This window comes from Panthera tigris, chromosome B4 (assembly GCF_018350195.1).
Source record: "Panthera tigris isolate Pti1 chromosome B4, P.tigris_Pti1_mat1.1, whole genome shotgun sequence".
NCBI lineage: Eukaryota > Metazoa > Chordata > Mammalia > Carnivora > Felidae > Panthera > Panthera tigris.
Window position 1 is genome coordinate 28,199,838 of NC_056666.1, and position 13,016 is coordinate 28,212,853.

The window sequence follows — 13,016 nt, forward strand, 5'->3', positions numbered from 1 at the left end:
TGGGTTATCTTCAAAAGATTAAATAAATACATTAAGAAATATATTAATAATATATCTATATTAATATTATTCCGTTTGATATTTGGCAATATATTTTTAAGGTACAGTGTGCGATTTCCTGATCTGAACAAAATATTCCATTTCTTTTCAGGAGTTTGGGTTATAGTAATCAATTTACAGCATTTTCTCCTAAATGTATTAAGGTGCAGCATTTTAAAAACATGTTCTTAAGTTATTTGATATGTAATTAGGGGTTTATGTTGCTAATATTATTTTTATATAACACATTTCTGATTCTTCAGAATAGTTGTAGGCTTCTAATTGTTTTATGCAATTTTCAACCTTGAGAATGTTGACTAATTGGTTAATATTCTTTCTATTCAAAATTTTTTAGCGCTGATTATGTTTTAGGAACTATTTAATAAGGTTCTTCAAATAATCAGTGTTTCAAAAAAAAAGCCAAAACCCTTTTCCTCTGGGAGCTTACATTCTCGTAGATTGCTTAATTTATGATTCTGTGGCATTTAACACCAAGGGCTAGTTTTCTGTTGTCAGGAAATGCATTATGTCATTATTAGGTAATATAGAGGTATAGAAGAAGGGTAAAATTCCTTCTAGTTCAATGAGTCTGATTCATTGTTCTTCAGTGAATTTAGTTTTACTTATTTTAATGGAACTTATATAACTATGATCATTTGGCAGCCCAGAATTTTTCTGTATTTTTCTCAACTTCCCAACTGGTAGTTCAGTACTGGGGTAGAAATTAAAGTACCCACTTAAGGTTTTGGGTTTATGGAGTGATGTTTGAAACATGAAATATTCTTTAGGGAAGATACTCCTTTTTTTTGAAAGAAGGGAATGTGGTTTTGGAATACTCATGATTTTATCTCATTTATTTTTTTCAGAACCTAAATTTTGTAGCATAGGTAGATAAACTTGAACCAAATGGTATGATCTCAGTATAATATTTTACTCTTCTCTCCTCCTTCAGGAAAATCTTTAACTTCCACCACAAGAAGATTAAAAAGAGGTCCCTCCTGCACCAAGAAAGATCTGCAGATCTTTTTCAGTGTTCTTGGAGGTGTGGGGTGTGAGAACTTGATCAGTTTGTGCAACCACCTTGTTCTCTAAAGGTAAGCACTGTGTAGTGAGTGCACACTCATGGGCCCACGCTCCTAATGCAGGTCTGGTTTTGGAATGCTCCATTGAGGGTTTGAGGCCATCAGACTGCCTTGTAGAAGGATGGCCTAGGCAGCCACTTGTGGGCAAGACGTCACACACATCCATCAAGAGATGGTTTTCCTTGGTTAGAAGTAAAGCATGTCCTAGAGATGTATGGGTGTATTTTTTCTTTATTTTTTTAAAAAATCCCAATTACAGTAAAATTTGTGTCCGGTTCAGCCTGCATTTAAATCAGTTTAATAACTGCTGTGGTTGATCCCTCATCAAGAACTCTTCTTGGTTATCTTGAGATTTACGTTTAAGAATTTTGAAGCAATGACAGCCTTTAAGCATTCTGGTGACTTAATAGATTAAATTGATAAAACCTGCTCTGAAGAGTTGCTTTTTCATGATCTTTTTGAAACGATCTCTTAACCTTTACTTCAGAGAAGGTCCTTTAAGCCATTTTTAAATCTGTATTAAGCTTCAGAAAATATGGAAGCAAAGATCTTCTTAATCTTTAATAAGCATATGAACATAAAATTGCTGATCCTAATTGAAAAAAAATTGCTTTTAAAATCAGCAGCTTTCTTCCTAGCTTGCACCTTTTTCCTGTCTTTAGGAAATGAAGGCATATACATTGGTTCCATGAGGGAAACCTCACAAAGGATAAATAAATTAATGTCTCACCTTTACTTCTAAACTCTAATATCAGAAAACTTTATTGGTCTATTGTACAATGTATTGATGCCTCTCAGAAAGACCAGTCCTAAATAAAATTGTCATTTGAATACCATGCATTGACTATGAAGGAGAACCAGAGAATGTCGATCTTGAAAATGTCAAGATTAAAAGTAGGTTAATATTAAATAATAATTTTGGCTGTCACCAAGAGACTAAACGTCTAGCAAAACAGTTCAGATTACAGTCACTGGATACTATGGTATCGACAGTGAGGATTTAAAGTGCTGGTGAAGACATTAATTGGTCCATATCTAGTTTTATTCATTATTTTTTCCTTAAAGCTTTTAAAGTGATCTTGGAAGCCTTAGTTCTGAAAGATATGTACTATTCATGAAGCACTTAAGTTTGGGAAAAATCTGCTGATTTTTGTCTGGCAGCCTTCTCTTTGGTTTATGATAAATTTTATCGCCTTTTCAAAAGACTTGTTCTTCCTATATATGAATAATAAAAGATATTAAGGAGGGAAACAACCTTTGTTTTTGCTGTTAGAATGGGGAAAAAAATGCAACTGAGACCTTTTTTGAAAAAGACTTGAGATCCAGTTTACTGTTTTATATGAAAATAGTTGAGGAATTAAAATTAGTCTTGCCTATTGTAACTACAGGCAACTTTAAAAGATTTAAATCTTCAAAGTGGATATGGGTTTTATACTGAAGAAATATATATTACTGAGTATTTGGAGATAATCTCTATATAATTTTTTTTGAATTTTTATTTATGAGAGCATGTTAAATATTTTTAACCTTTATAATAGCACGGAACAGAATAGACAAATGCATTAAGTCTGAGACAGTTGAGAAAAAAATTTGAATTAAAAGTCAAACAAACTGAAAATATAAGGTAGGATACAAGAATAAATAAACAGGTTACTATTTGTTACCTAAAATAAAACTTTATTAGAACTAAAAATTTTTAATCTAAAAAGCACCCCCTTCTTTTTAAAAGTGAGCTTTGTCTTAAACAATAGTATTGGCAATATATTTGTAAAAAGAAAAATTTATTTCGACATGTTAGAATTGGTGTTCAAATTTCAAATCAGTTATGTAGCAGGAATATATAAAATTGGGACCAATGAGGAACTTGTCTTCTGTATCTAAAGTATGAAAAATAGGATCTTTTCCTAACAACTCTTATTAATATCACCTCAATTCATATTAGGCAACAAAATAAACTGTTGTTCTTTGATTTTGATGATATATAGGAGTGAAAACCCAACCCAACATTATTGACACTAAGGAATTCTTCTACTGGAATTGGAACTAGAATTTGGGAGATTTTATTTGTATGTATACATACATATACTTACTCTTACACATACATACACACTAGTGTTTATTTCTCCTTTTGAATTCTGTAAGAATGATTTGTCAAAGATAAGATTTCTGATTTGTCTTTCACTAGTATTTTGATGCCATGTTTTTGTTTGTTTTTAATTAAAGAGTAGTCCCTACTAGAAATTTGGTTTCTTTGGTATGATCATGCTCCCTGTCCTAACAGCTAAAGGGAGGTGAGAGAGCCCTCCTTACCAATATTGATTTTCTAGACCAGCACTGTTCAATAAAAATATAAGCCACAAATACAAACTACATGTATAATTCTAAGGGTTTTTTGTAGTCGCATTAAAAAAGTAAAAAGAAACAGGCAAAATTAATTTTAATCACATTTAATTTAACCTAATATATCTAAAATATTCCTTCAACATGTCATCAGTATAAAAATTTGAGGTGTTTTACTTTTATTCAATTAAGTATTCAAAATCTGATGTGTATTTTACACTTACAGAAAATTTTGTGTTGAACTAGGCACATTTCAAGTGCTCAATAGCCACATGTAGCTAGTAGCTACTGTATGAGGCAGTGCGGATCTACACCAAGAATGGATCTTCCATTTTAGCATCATCCACGATGAATTCCATTGGGTAACTCCGTAAGCTCCCCTGGTTTAGAGTTTCCGGATTTAACAGAAGACCAAAAAAAAAAAAAAAAAAAATCAAAAACAAAACAAGCTGCCTAGTTTAATTTAAATTTCAGGTAAATAACAAACAATTGTTTAGTGTCATTGTGACCCATGCTATATTCGGGACATGCTTAGAAAAAAATTGTTTATTTGAAACACAGGTTTAACTGAGTGTCCCGTATTTTATCTGGCAATCTTACCCTGGTTTAACTGAATGGAAGACGTCATCAGGCTTCCTAGATACTTGTTGGACTAGAGGATAGAGAATCTCTTCCTCTGTGGAGAATTTTGATAACCCTCCAAAAATCAGTATGCAAACCAGAAACTATATATAGCCAATTCTTCCTCATTCTCTAAGATGTTTAAGACAGAAGATGGACTTGTATCACAGAGGCTCAGTCATCATGTATTTAAATATTTTAAATCTAAATTATTACATTAAGTGTTAAGGTTTATAGTTACTTACTTGAGCTTCCAAAATAGAAACTATCTAACAGCATATTACTAGTATCACATCTTATGAAAAACAGTTCGCCCTTGGTGACTGTCTCAGCAGTTTTCAGGGTCCTGGCTATTTCAAGTTATTTCCCTACTATTGGTAACCACTGCAGCTGTCACATTGTCTCAAGTTGGCAAGCACTGGCTCAAAATAGTAGGTTGCCAAGTGCCAGGATAAGTTTTACTTTACATTGCAAGTATTTAAGTACTTGTAATTCTGTGCTTTGGTGTTGATCATTAGACCCTGACCCAGTCAACATCCAGTCAGTTCTTAAACCATTATCTCTCATTCATACTAACGTCTTTTACAGAGGAGCAGCTTTCCATTCTTATTTTTTGACATTCAGTACCGTTTTGAAGCAAGTAACAACTTCTTTAGTAGTAAGTAGATCTTATCCCTCTTAACCTCTAGAAAGGAGACCATTTATAATTCGTGTTCTCTAAGGACAGTAATTACACCAGCTCCACACTCCCTCTCAGGGGGAACACTTGCCTTCAGGAGGTGAATAACTTTAGGTGACAGGTCTGCTTCATTACTAGCCAGGCAGGTAAGATCCAACTGCCAGTGCGGTTTGGCAGTTTAGCAGTTCAGTTTAAGCTATGGCGCATTCCAAATCCATTCATGCTTAGGAGAATGTACCCAAGAGTGTGGATATGTTTATAATTACTGCATTTCCTTCAGAGAACAAGAATTACAGGTAAGGCTTGGTGTTTTTTTGGTTTTGGTTTCTTTTTTTGCAGTGATCCAAAAATTATTTTTATGTAAGAAATTTAAGAATATGAAGGTATTACTCTTTCCTCAAAACAGTCACCAAAAAAAATCTCAAACATAGCCTATATTATATAACAGTTTTCTTCCTCACTCTAAGAAGGAATTGAACCTGGAAAGGAGGGGAGGTAGGAGGAGACAACTTATTGTCATTTGAAAGCTGTGAATATCACACATTCCATGTCTAGAAATATCCTAGGTTTATGTAAGAATCTTATTTTGCCTAACTTTTAGTGTCTAAGGTATGAATTATTTTGTCAAATTAACACCTACATCTATATATAGCTCAGGTGTTCAGCCTTTCTGAGCGAATATCTTTACCAGCAGTGAGTAAATTAATGAATTGTGTTTGGGTTTTCACTTTTATTCTCAAGACTGACTTCTTTTGTTTAAAGGCTTTAACCTCATTTCTGAAACCAAAATTTAAAGCTGCAAAATACCTTAAAATCTAACGCCTTTTTTACCCCATGATGGATGAGCTTTAGAGGGTCTGTGAATCCCCTGAAATTATAATAAAATTTTTTACATATGTGTTTTTTGCTGGGAAGAGTGTACATAATTTTCATCATAATCTCGAAGGGCTTTGCAACACTGATCGAGTCTAACATCATCACTTTACTGATAAACTGAATTTCAAAGGATGTGAATTATTTGCCTTCTCATTTGAAATTTAATACTTGTAAAAAACTAAAGTTCGTTTCTAGAAAACACTGTATTTGTTTTTAGAAGGAAAAAGCTTTAACTTGAATTAAGTAAACTTGAGAATACCAGCCTAAATGAGAGCAGGTAATTTGCCACTAGTTTCTTCCATTCTACCCTTTGACTGGAATCTTTACCAGTTGTATAAAAGTGGCCCCTCAGTAAAGTATGTGATAAATTCTTGAAAGTCAGGGAAGGAAAAAGTGAATTATCTATTATAATTTGAGATCCTATTTTTTTCTTTTTTCAAATTCTTTGTTCAAAGAGAGTGATAACTAAAACTCAAGAAAATAGGTGAATAATGTGATTTTGAGAGTATTAAAGCAGTTAATTGCTTTTATAAACATCACATTGAGCATTGTTGGGACTCCTGGTCCTGAAGCCTAGATAGATTCTACAATAGACTATATACTTCAAGTGGGTTTTCAGTGATGGAGTATTTTAAGTTCATTCTTTTTTATCAGAAGATGTTTTTATTAATATACTAGTACTTTAGAAGTAGTAAGTAAGCAAGTTCCAAATTAATGAAGGAAACCACTACTTGTTTCTCAAAATAAAGGAAATGCCATTTTTTTACCTTTCTTTTTTTTCCTGATACTGGTTAGGAAAGTCTGCCTCATTCAAGATTTAATGAATTTATTTGAGAGATGATACACGGAAACCAGTTATTTCTCAAAAGGGGCAAAAAAGAGTACGACAACTTAGGTCACTACCTACATTTTTAATTTAAATTTAATGATACTTGAAGATTCTAAAATGCATAATATATAAAGCTCATAATAGAAAATGGCACAAATTTCTGAAATAGACTACAATTTTATCTCCCCCCACCCCCCTTTGAGCATTGTCACTCAAGGTGATAATAACTTATGCTCTTCTGCCTTTGTGGAAGGTAACTTTTTAAGTGAGCCAGATTTTATCCAGGAAGAACAGTTCATATATGCCACCCAGTAGGCCACCTATGTTGCTTTCTATGGGTAATTCTAACAAACAAAACTTACATTTTTACTTTTCATTCATCAAATATTTTGTGTTTAAAATAGAAAAGCTTAAATTCTTCTTAGGAACATTTACAAATATTTAGAATTTAGAAATAGTTTCTTTTTTTTTTTATTTGAGGTAGACTGATTTTAAATATTGCCTTTGCATTCAAAGAAATTGGAACAATTAATTGACCTATTCACACAATTCATTACATCAGTGGTGGAGCTTTGGTTTACACGGCATATTAAAAATAATCCAACATCTGGGTGCCTGTGTGGCTCAGTTAAGCGTCCAACTTCAGCTCAGGTCATGATATCAATGGTTCATGAGTTCAAACCCTGTGTCGGGCTCTGTGCTGACAACTCAGAGCCTGGAGCCTGGTTCAGATTTTGTATCTCCCTCTTTCTCTGCCCTTCCCCTGTTCACACTCTGTCTCTCTCTCTCTCAAAAATAAATAAACATTAAAAAAATTGAATCAACATCTGAACATAGATCAGTAGAAATTATTGATGATCAATTTTATTAACATAGATTATTTATTTATTTATTTATTTATTTATTTATTTATAAAATAATAGTAGTTTCAAAGAAACCAGAACTGTTAAAAGTGACTTCTCTCTGTGTGCCTACATGCATACTTATATCTTTCTGAGTATAAACAATTTAGCATTTAACTCTTTATTTTCAGTTCATATATCAAAAACTCTTTTAGCCGTTTCACTCTTTATACTGTAGTATGTAGACTTTGAAACTTTGCCGCAACTGCCCTCCATGTTCTTATGTAGGAAATAAATGTATTTAATCAGTCATCAAATACATAGAGAACTTGAGAATAGAATGGTAAATAAATGGCAACTGCCCTCCATGTTCTTATGTAGGAAATAAATGGATTCAATCAGTCATCAAATATATAGAGAACTTGAGAATAGAATGGTAAATAAAACATTTTCTGTGCTCATAGTATCTACAGTTTACTAAAGATGTGTGATGGAGTGGTATAGAGGGAGGATAGAGGGGATTCTAACCTAATCCACGGCTCCCGAGAAGACTTCTTTGCCAAAATGAAATTTTAACTGAACCAGAGGCATTATTAGGAGTTAGTGAGAGAAAATGAGAAGGCAGAATAAGCATATGTGAAAGCCCTGAAGGAAGAAATAAACAAGACACACTGAAGACAAAAGACTTCTAGAGAGAGGGAGAGACGAGACTGTATAGAAAAGTATCTTTAAAGATACTTGGCCTTTGGGCTTTAGCAAGAGCAGTGGGAAGACATTGAACATCATATTTTATTTTTTCTAAAACTTATTATGAAAGCCTGATAACACAGCTTTTCATGAGCATAAGTATATAACCTATGTGACCATCACCCAGAAGAAGAAACAGAACATCATCAGCATCCCAGAAATTCCCTTTCATCTTTCCTTCCAGTCAGTCTTGCCCCCCACCCACCGAGGACACCTCTCACCTGACTTCTTTAACTGCATAGATGCTATCGCTTATATTGTACTTTATGTAAATGGGGACTCGAGTATATGCTCATTTCATATGAATGAAAGACGGCAGACACAACATTCTGATTTTGAGAGTCACCCATATTGTTGATTATGGTTGCTGATCAGTCTCATGGCTGTATGTTGTATCATATGAATGTACCATGAGATTTGTTATACCTGCCCAGTGCAGGATAGAAAAATGTGAAGTCAGCAAGTTTCACAGTTAAGTCCGGGGGAGAGAGAATGGGGTTTGAGCTAGTGTGGTGACAAGTGAGGATGAATAGAAGTGGGCATATTAGAGATTTATGAGTTAGAATTTATAGGGCATGGTGATTAATTAGATGAGGGGATGAGGAATACAAAGGCACCAAGGATAACCCATAGGTTTCTGGCTTGATCAGAAGTGGATGGTGGTGCCCTTTAAGTCCAAACACTGGAAAGGGATGGATTGTTGTATGAGTTTTAGTGATAGAGGGGGATAATGAATTTAGCATCCAGTATGTTTGAGGTACCTGTGAAGCATTGCACAATTTGTGCAACTAAAGAACTGTTTACTAACTGAATGAATGCATGACTTGACATTCATTAATAACAGTGTGCTAACAGAGTTCTACCTGGGGAGGGTTGTAAACCTATCTCTTCTTCACCTATAAATCTCATCAGATGCTCTTCCTAATGTTTGTAGGAGTGGTTTCATCAAGTGTTATTCTTTTCATATATTTTCCTATATAGTGTATTTCCCCTAAAGTACTGCTGACTTAATATGCATGCAGAATCGCACCTTCCCATATACATCGTGATGCCTTCATACTTTAAAAAATGTGTTTCAGTCCTTACAGTCTTGGATTAGTGCACAATAGCCACACTGTAAAGTGAGTTTAATTATATGAAATGATCCACCTACTTACTTGGCAAGACTTAAAGTGACTGAAATAAATGTTCATTAAATTTTGGTAGGGGAAAGGAAAGAAACATAAGAATGAGGTAGAACCTGAAGCCTGAGTTGGAGCCTAGGCAGGGAGCCATAGAGAGAACCCTGGGTGTTAGGGAGTAGGATAAAAGCCCCTGATCTTAAAGGGATGGAATCCCAACGGGGTCGGATAGGAACTATGAATGAGGAACTCTGCCTCCTTTAACAGTGCTGCCTGGGACTGTTTTCGCCCATGGGAAATTTTATGGGAAGAGGAATAATAGGTATGACACTGAATTAAGCAAATGCTGGCACTAGTGGAATACTTAATAGACTTGGTAGTTTACCCAGTTTACACCAGTCATTTATGATTTAATGTTGTATTTAGCCCACAAAATTTGAACTAAAATCAAGGCATTTTATCATGTCCATGAAAAAAACCAGTAAGTAGTCATGGTCATGATTTTCAGTTTACAGAGTTTTACCTAGCTTTAGGTTCTGTCACTGACCAGGTAGTACAGTTCTTAAAATTAAATTCCTCCATTTCATTTCCTGGAGAGGGGGTGGGGGGAGAGAGAGAGAGAGAGAGAGAGAGAGAGAGAGAGAGAGAGAGAGAGTGTGTGTGTGTGTGTGTGTGTGTGTGTGTGTGTGTGTTTGGTTTGTTTGTTTTCAAATTTTTGCCAAATGAACATTTACATAGTGAAACCAAACCAGTACTTTCTGAAACTACTGAATTTAATTCACTCATTCAGCATACATTTATGAAGTATATTCCATATTTGTAATAGTTTTGTGGCCTAGGGTAATGATGCAAAGAAGTGTTTGTGCCTGTTTTTATTTGCACTGTAGTTGGGAGCCTCAGAACATACAAATCATTGTGATCATACAAATTATTATCAGATTACCTGAATAGTGTTGTAAAAGCAGTGAATTCAGGGGAAAGAAGATACAGGCTGTGATCTACTAGGAAAAATGACAGAGGTGGTAGAATTTAATTTGGGTCCTGATGGGTAAGTAGGATTTGAACAGGTATGGCAAAGAGCACTGCAGGGAAGGGTGCTATCATGAGAAAAGTGCAGAAACAGATATGACATATATTGGGCCCAGTGAGAAACTGGTCAGACTGCAGGAGAAGAGAACACAAGCTGGTGTGTGGACAGAAAAGTTTCATTGAAACTTTACCAAGCATGGATTCTTGTCTTGATTTTTAGATTATATGTAAGTATACTTTTATTTGTCATTATTTGGTAATTATTTAGTTTTCACTTGTCATCATGTGGTAATTACTTAGATTTTTATCTTTTTAGAAACCTCATGTGAGATTACCTGCAGGAGCAAAGTGATTGTGCTTTTAAAAAGTTGAGAGAATCTTGGGGCACCTGGGTGGCTCGTGGTCCATGAGTTCGAGCCCCACATCGGGCTCTGTGCTGACAGCCCGGAGCCCGGAGCCCAGAGCCCGCTTCTATTTCTGTGTCTCCCTTTCTCTATGCCCCTCCCCCTTTCACACTCTGTCTCTCTCTGCCTTTCAAAAATGAATAAATGTTAAAAAAAACTTCATAGAATCTTCATCTGGGATCTATGGCTTGGCTTCAGGGAGTCTGGATCTCTCTAAAATTAAGACAGAATTTGGATGTATCCCTTTTCTGGAGGAAGGGTCCATTACCTTTATCAGAATCTGAAAGGGTCTGACAGTAGAAAAGAATTTGCTCTCCTGACTTAAAATCTTTTTCATCTAACTGCTTTGTATATACATATTTTTAATATAAGAAATAACAATAGGGAAATGAAAACATTAAATGTTATTGGATATTTTTCTTTCACTGTTTACTGGTACAGTATTTAAGAGATAAATAGTTTCAATTGGATTGCAAAGTTGGATTAAGTTGCAGAATTGGATTAAAAAGTGTATCACTTGGATTGATTACATAATAGAGATGGTGGCTACTTTACATATTTCATGGTTTTCAGTAAAAGAACTAACTTGTTTTTTTAGATATAAGCATATTGCTAAGCCTGCTATTTCAAGAAAAACTTTCTTATTTTTGGAAAAAAATATATATCTCCTTCCTACAGAATATAAAGCACTTTAAATAAATGTCCAACTTTAATCCTGAGATATGACTCACCTGGATCATATCTAATCTTTTATACATCAGTTTAAAGCAGGAGTCAACGAATTATAACCCATGGGCCAAGTCTAGTCCTTGGCCTGTTTTTATATGGCCTGCAAGCTAAGAATTCTTCTTACATTTTAAAATCATTAACAAAAAGGATTGTGAAGGATTAGGATTGTGACAAAGAAGAAGACGACTCAACAGAGACTGTATGTAGCCCTCAAAGCCTAAGGTATTTACTATTTGGCCTTTGGTTTTCTTGCCAACCCTTGGTGTAAAAGTAGTTCCGTTTTTAAGCTCTTCCAAATACATGTGGATATTTTTGGAATTGGGCATATATTTGTGTAATTCAAGCAAAGTTGATTAGGTAAAATAATTTTATTTTTCATATAGGGTATTCAGCTAATAGTTCAGCTTACTGAATTCTGCAGTGAAAGTATATGAACAAAATGTGGATTTAGTAATCCATTTCAGAGGACTGTGTGAATATAAAAGGAGATTTTGTTCTTTGAATGAATAGTGCAGTAACCACTATACAGATCAGTTGATAGATCTCAAAATACGATCTTTAGCATAAAAATATAATCCTTACTTTTGAAGATACCACTTACCTAAAGCAAGTATATTGTAAAAAGGCAAAAGAAAATACACATTTAACTGATAAAGTGTTGAGCAAGGAGGTTGCTAAAAAATATATTATTCATTGGTTTATTCAATATTTATACTTATTTTTGGAACTGTTAAATATATTTTTGATTTTTTAATTATATTATTACTAATGTATGAGATACTGTGATTCTTTTAGATAAATATTGAAATATTATTAATGGAAAATTATTATATATCATAGTTAAATGAGTCTCAAAACAATAGGGCAATTCTGATTTCTTTCTCCTGCATTATTAATTTTTCCTTCACTACTAGATCTTTTTCATCAATATACAAATAATACTGGATTTTTTTCTCCCATTTTTTAAAAAAGTTCTTGTTTCCACTTCTCTCTCTGTTACTGTGTACAGCTCATCTCTTTGAAAGAGTTGTCTGTGCTCTGAGTTCGTTTTCTGTAACCCCTGCCACTGTACCAAAATTGCCCGTTACTGACCCCTGTGCTGGTCACTTCTCTGTCCTCCTCTTACTCAACCTACCTGGCAGCAGCATTGAACACTTTATTTGGCTTTCAGTTTTTCCACTTTCCTAATTTTTCTTCCTACTTCTCCGGTTGCTACTTTCAGTCTCTTCTGCTGATCCCTACTTTCCAACCTCTAAATTGATAGAATTGGTAGTGCTCTGAGTTCCAGCCCTGCATCGGGCTCTGTGCTGACAGCTCAGAGCCTGGAGCCTGCTTCTGATTCTGTCTTCCCTCTCTCTGCTCTCCCAGGCTCATTCCCTCCCTCCCTCTCTCTCTCTCTCTCTCTCTCAAAAATAAATAAACATAAAAGAAATTTTATAAACGACCATCCATTTGCTGATGAGCAGAGGTTATTTAATGTTCTCAAAATGTAATGTAGTAAACTGAATTTCTTATCTTCTCTGCCCCCACCAAAACTTCCTCCCAAGTTTTCCCCATCTCAGTAAATTGCAGTTGTGTTCTTTTGATCAACCTTGATGTCATCCTTGATTTGTAGCTTTCTTTCATCCATGTCTGATAAATCCGCACATCTCTGTCATCATATTCTCTTGTGTGTGCC

At 34.4% G+C, this 13,016-nt stretch overlaps 1 protein-coding gene across 15 annotated transcripts in view; it reads left to right on the forward strand.

Moving 5' to 3' along the window:
- The window catches only part of ZEB1 (zinc finger E-box binding homeobox 1), a 197,956-nt gene that overhangs the window by 59,284 nt on the left and 125,656 nt on the right, over nucleotides 1-13,016 (forward strand). For 7 of the 15 annotated variants that reach the window (XR_006219723.1, XR_006219715.1, XR_006219714.1 and 4 more), the window contains one exon: nucleotides 992-1,133. The exons of 5 other annotated variants lie outside the window; for them this stretch is intronic. The gene's annotated coding sequence lies outside the window, so the exon portion shown is untranslated. Of the gene's footprint in view, nucleotides 1-991; nucleotides 1,134-3,106; nucleotides 3,188-4,670; nucleotides 4,691-10,521; nucleotides 10,539-13,016 lie in introns of those variants that run through there. 3 more of the 15 variants (XR_006219716.1, XR_006219720.1, XR_006219717.1) reach the window with 3 other exon arrangements.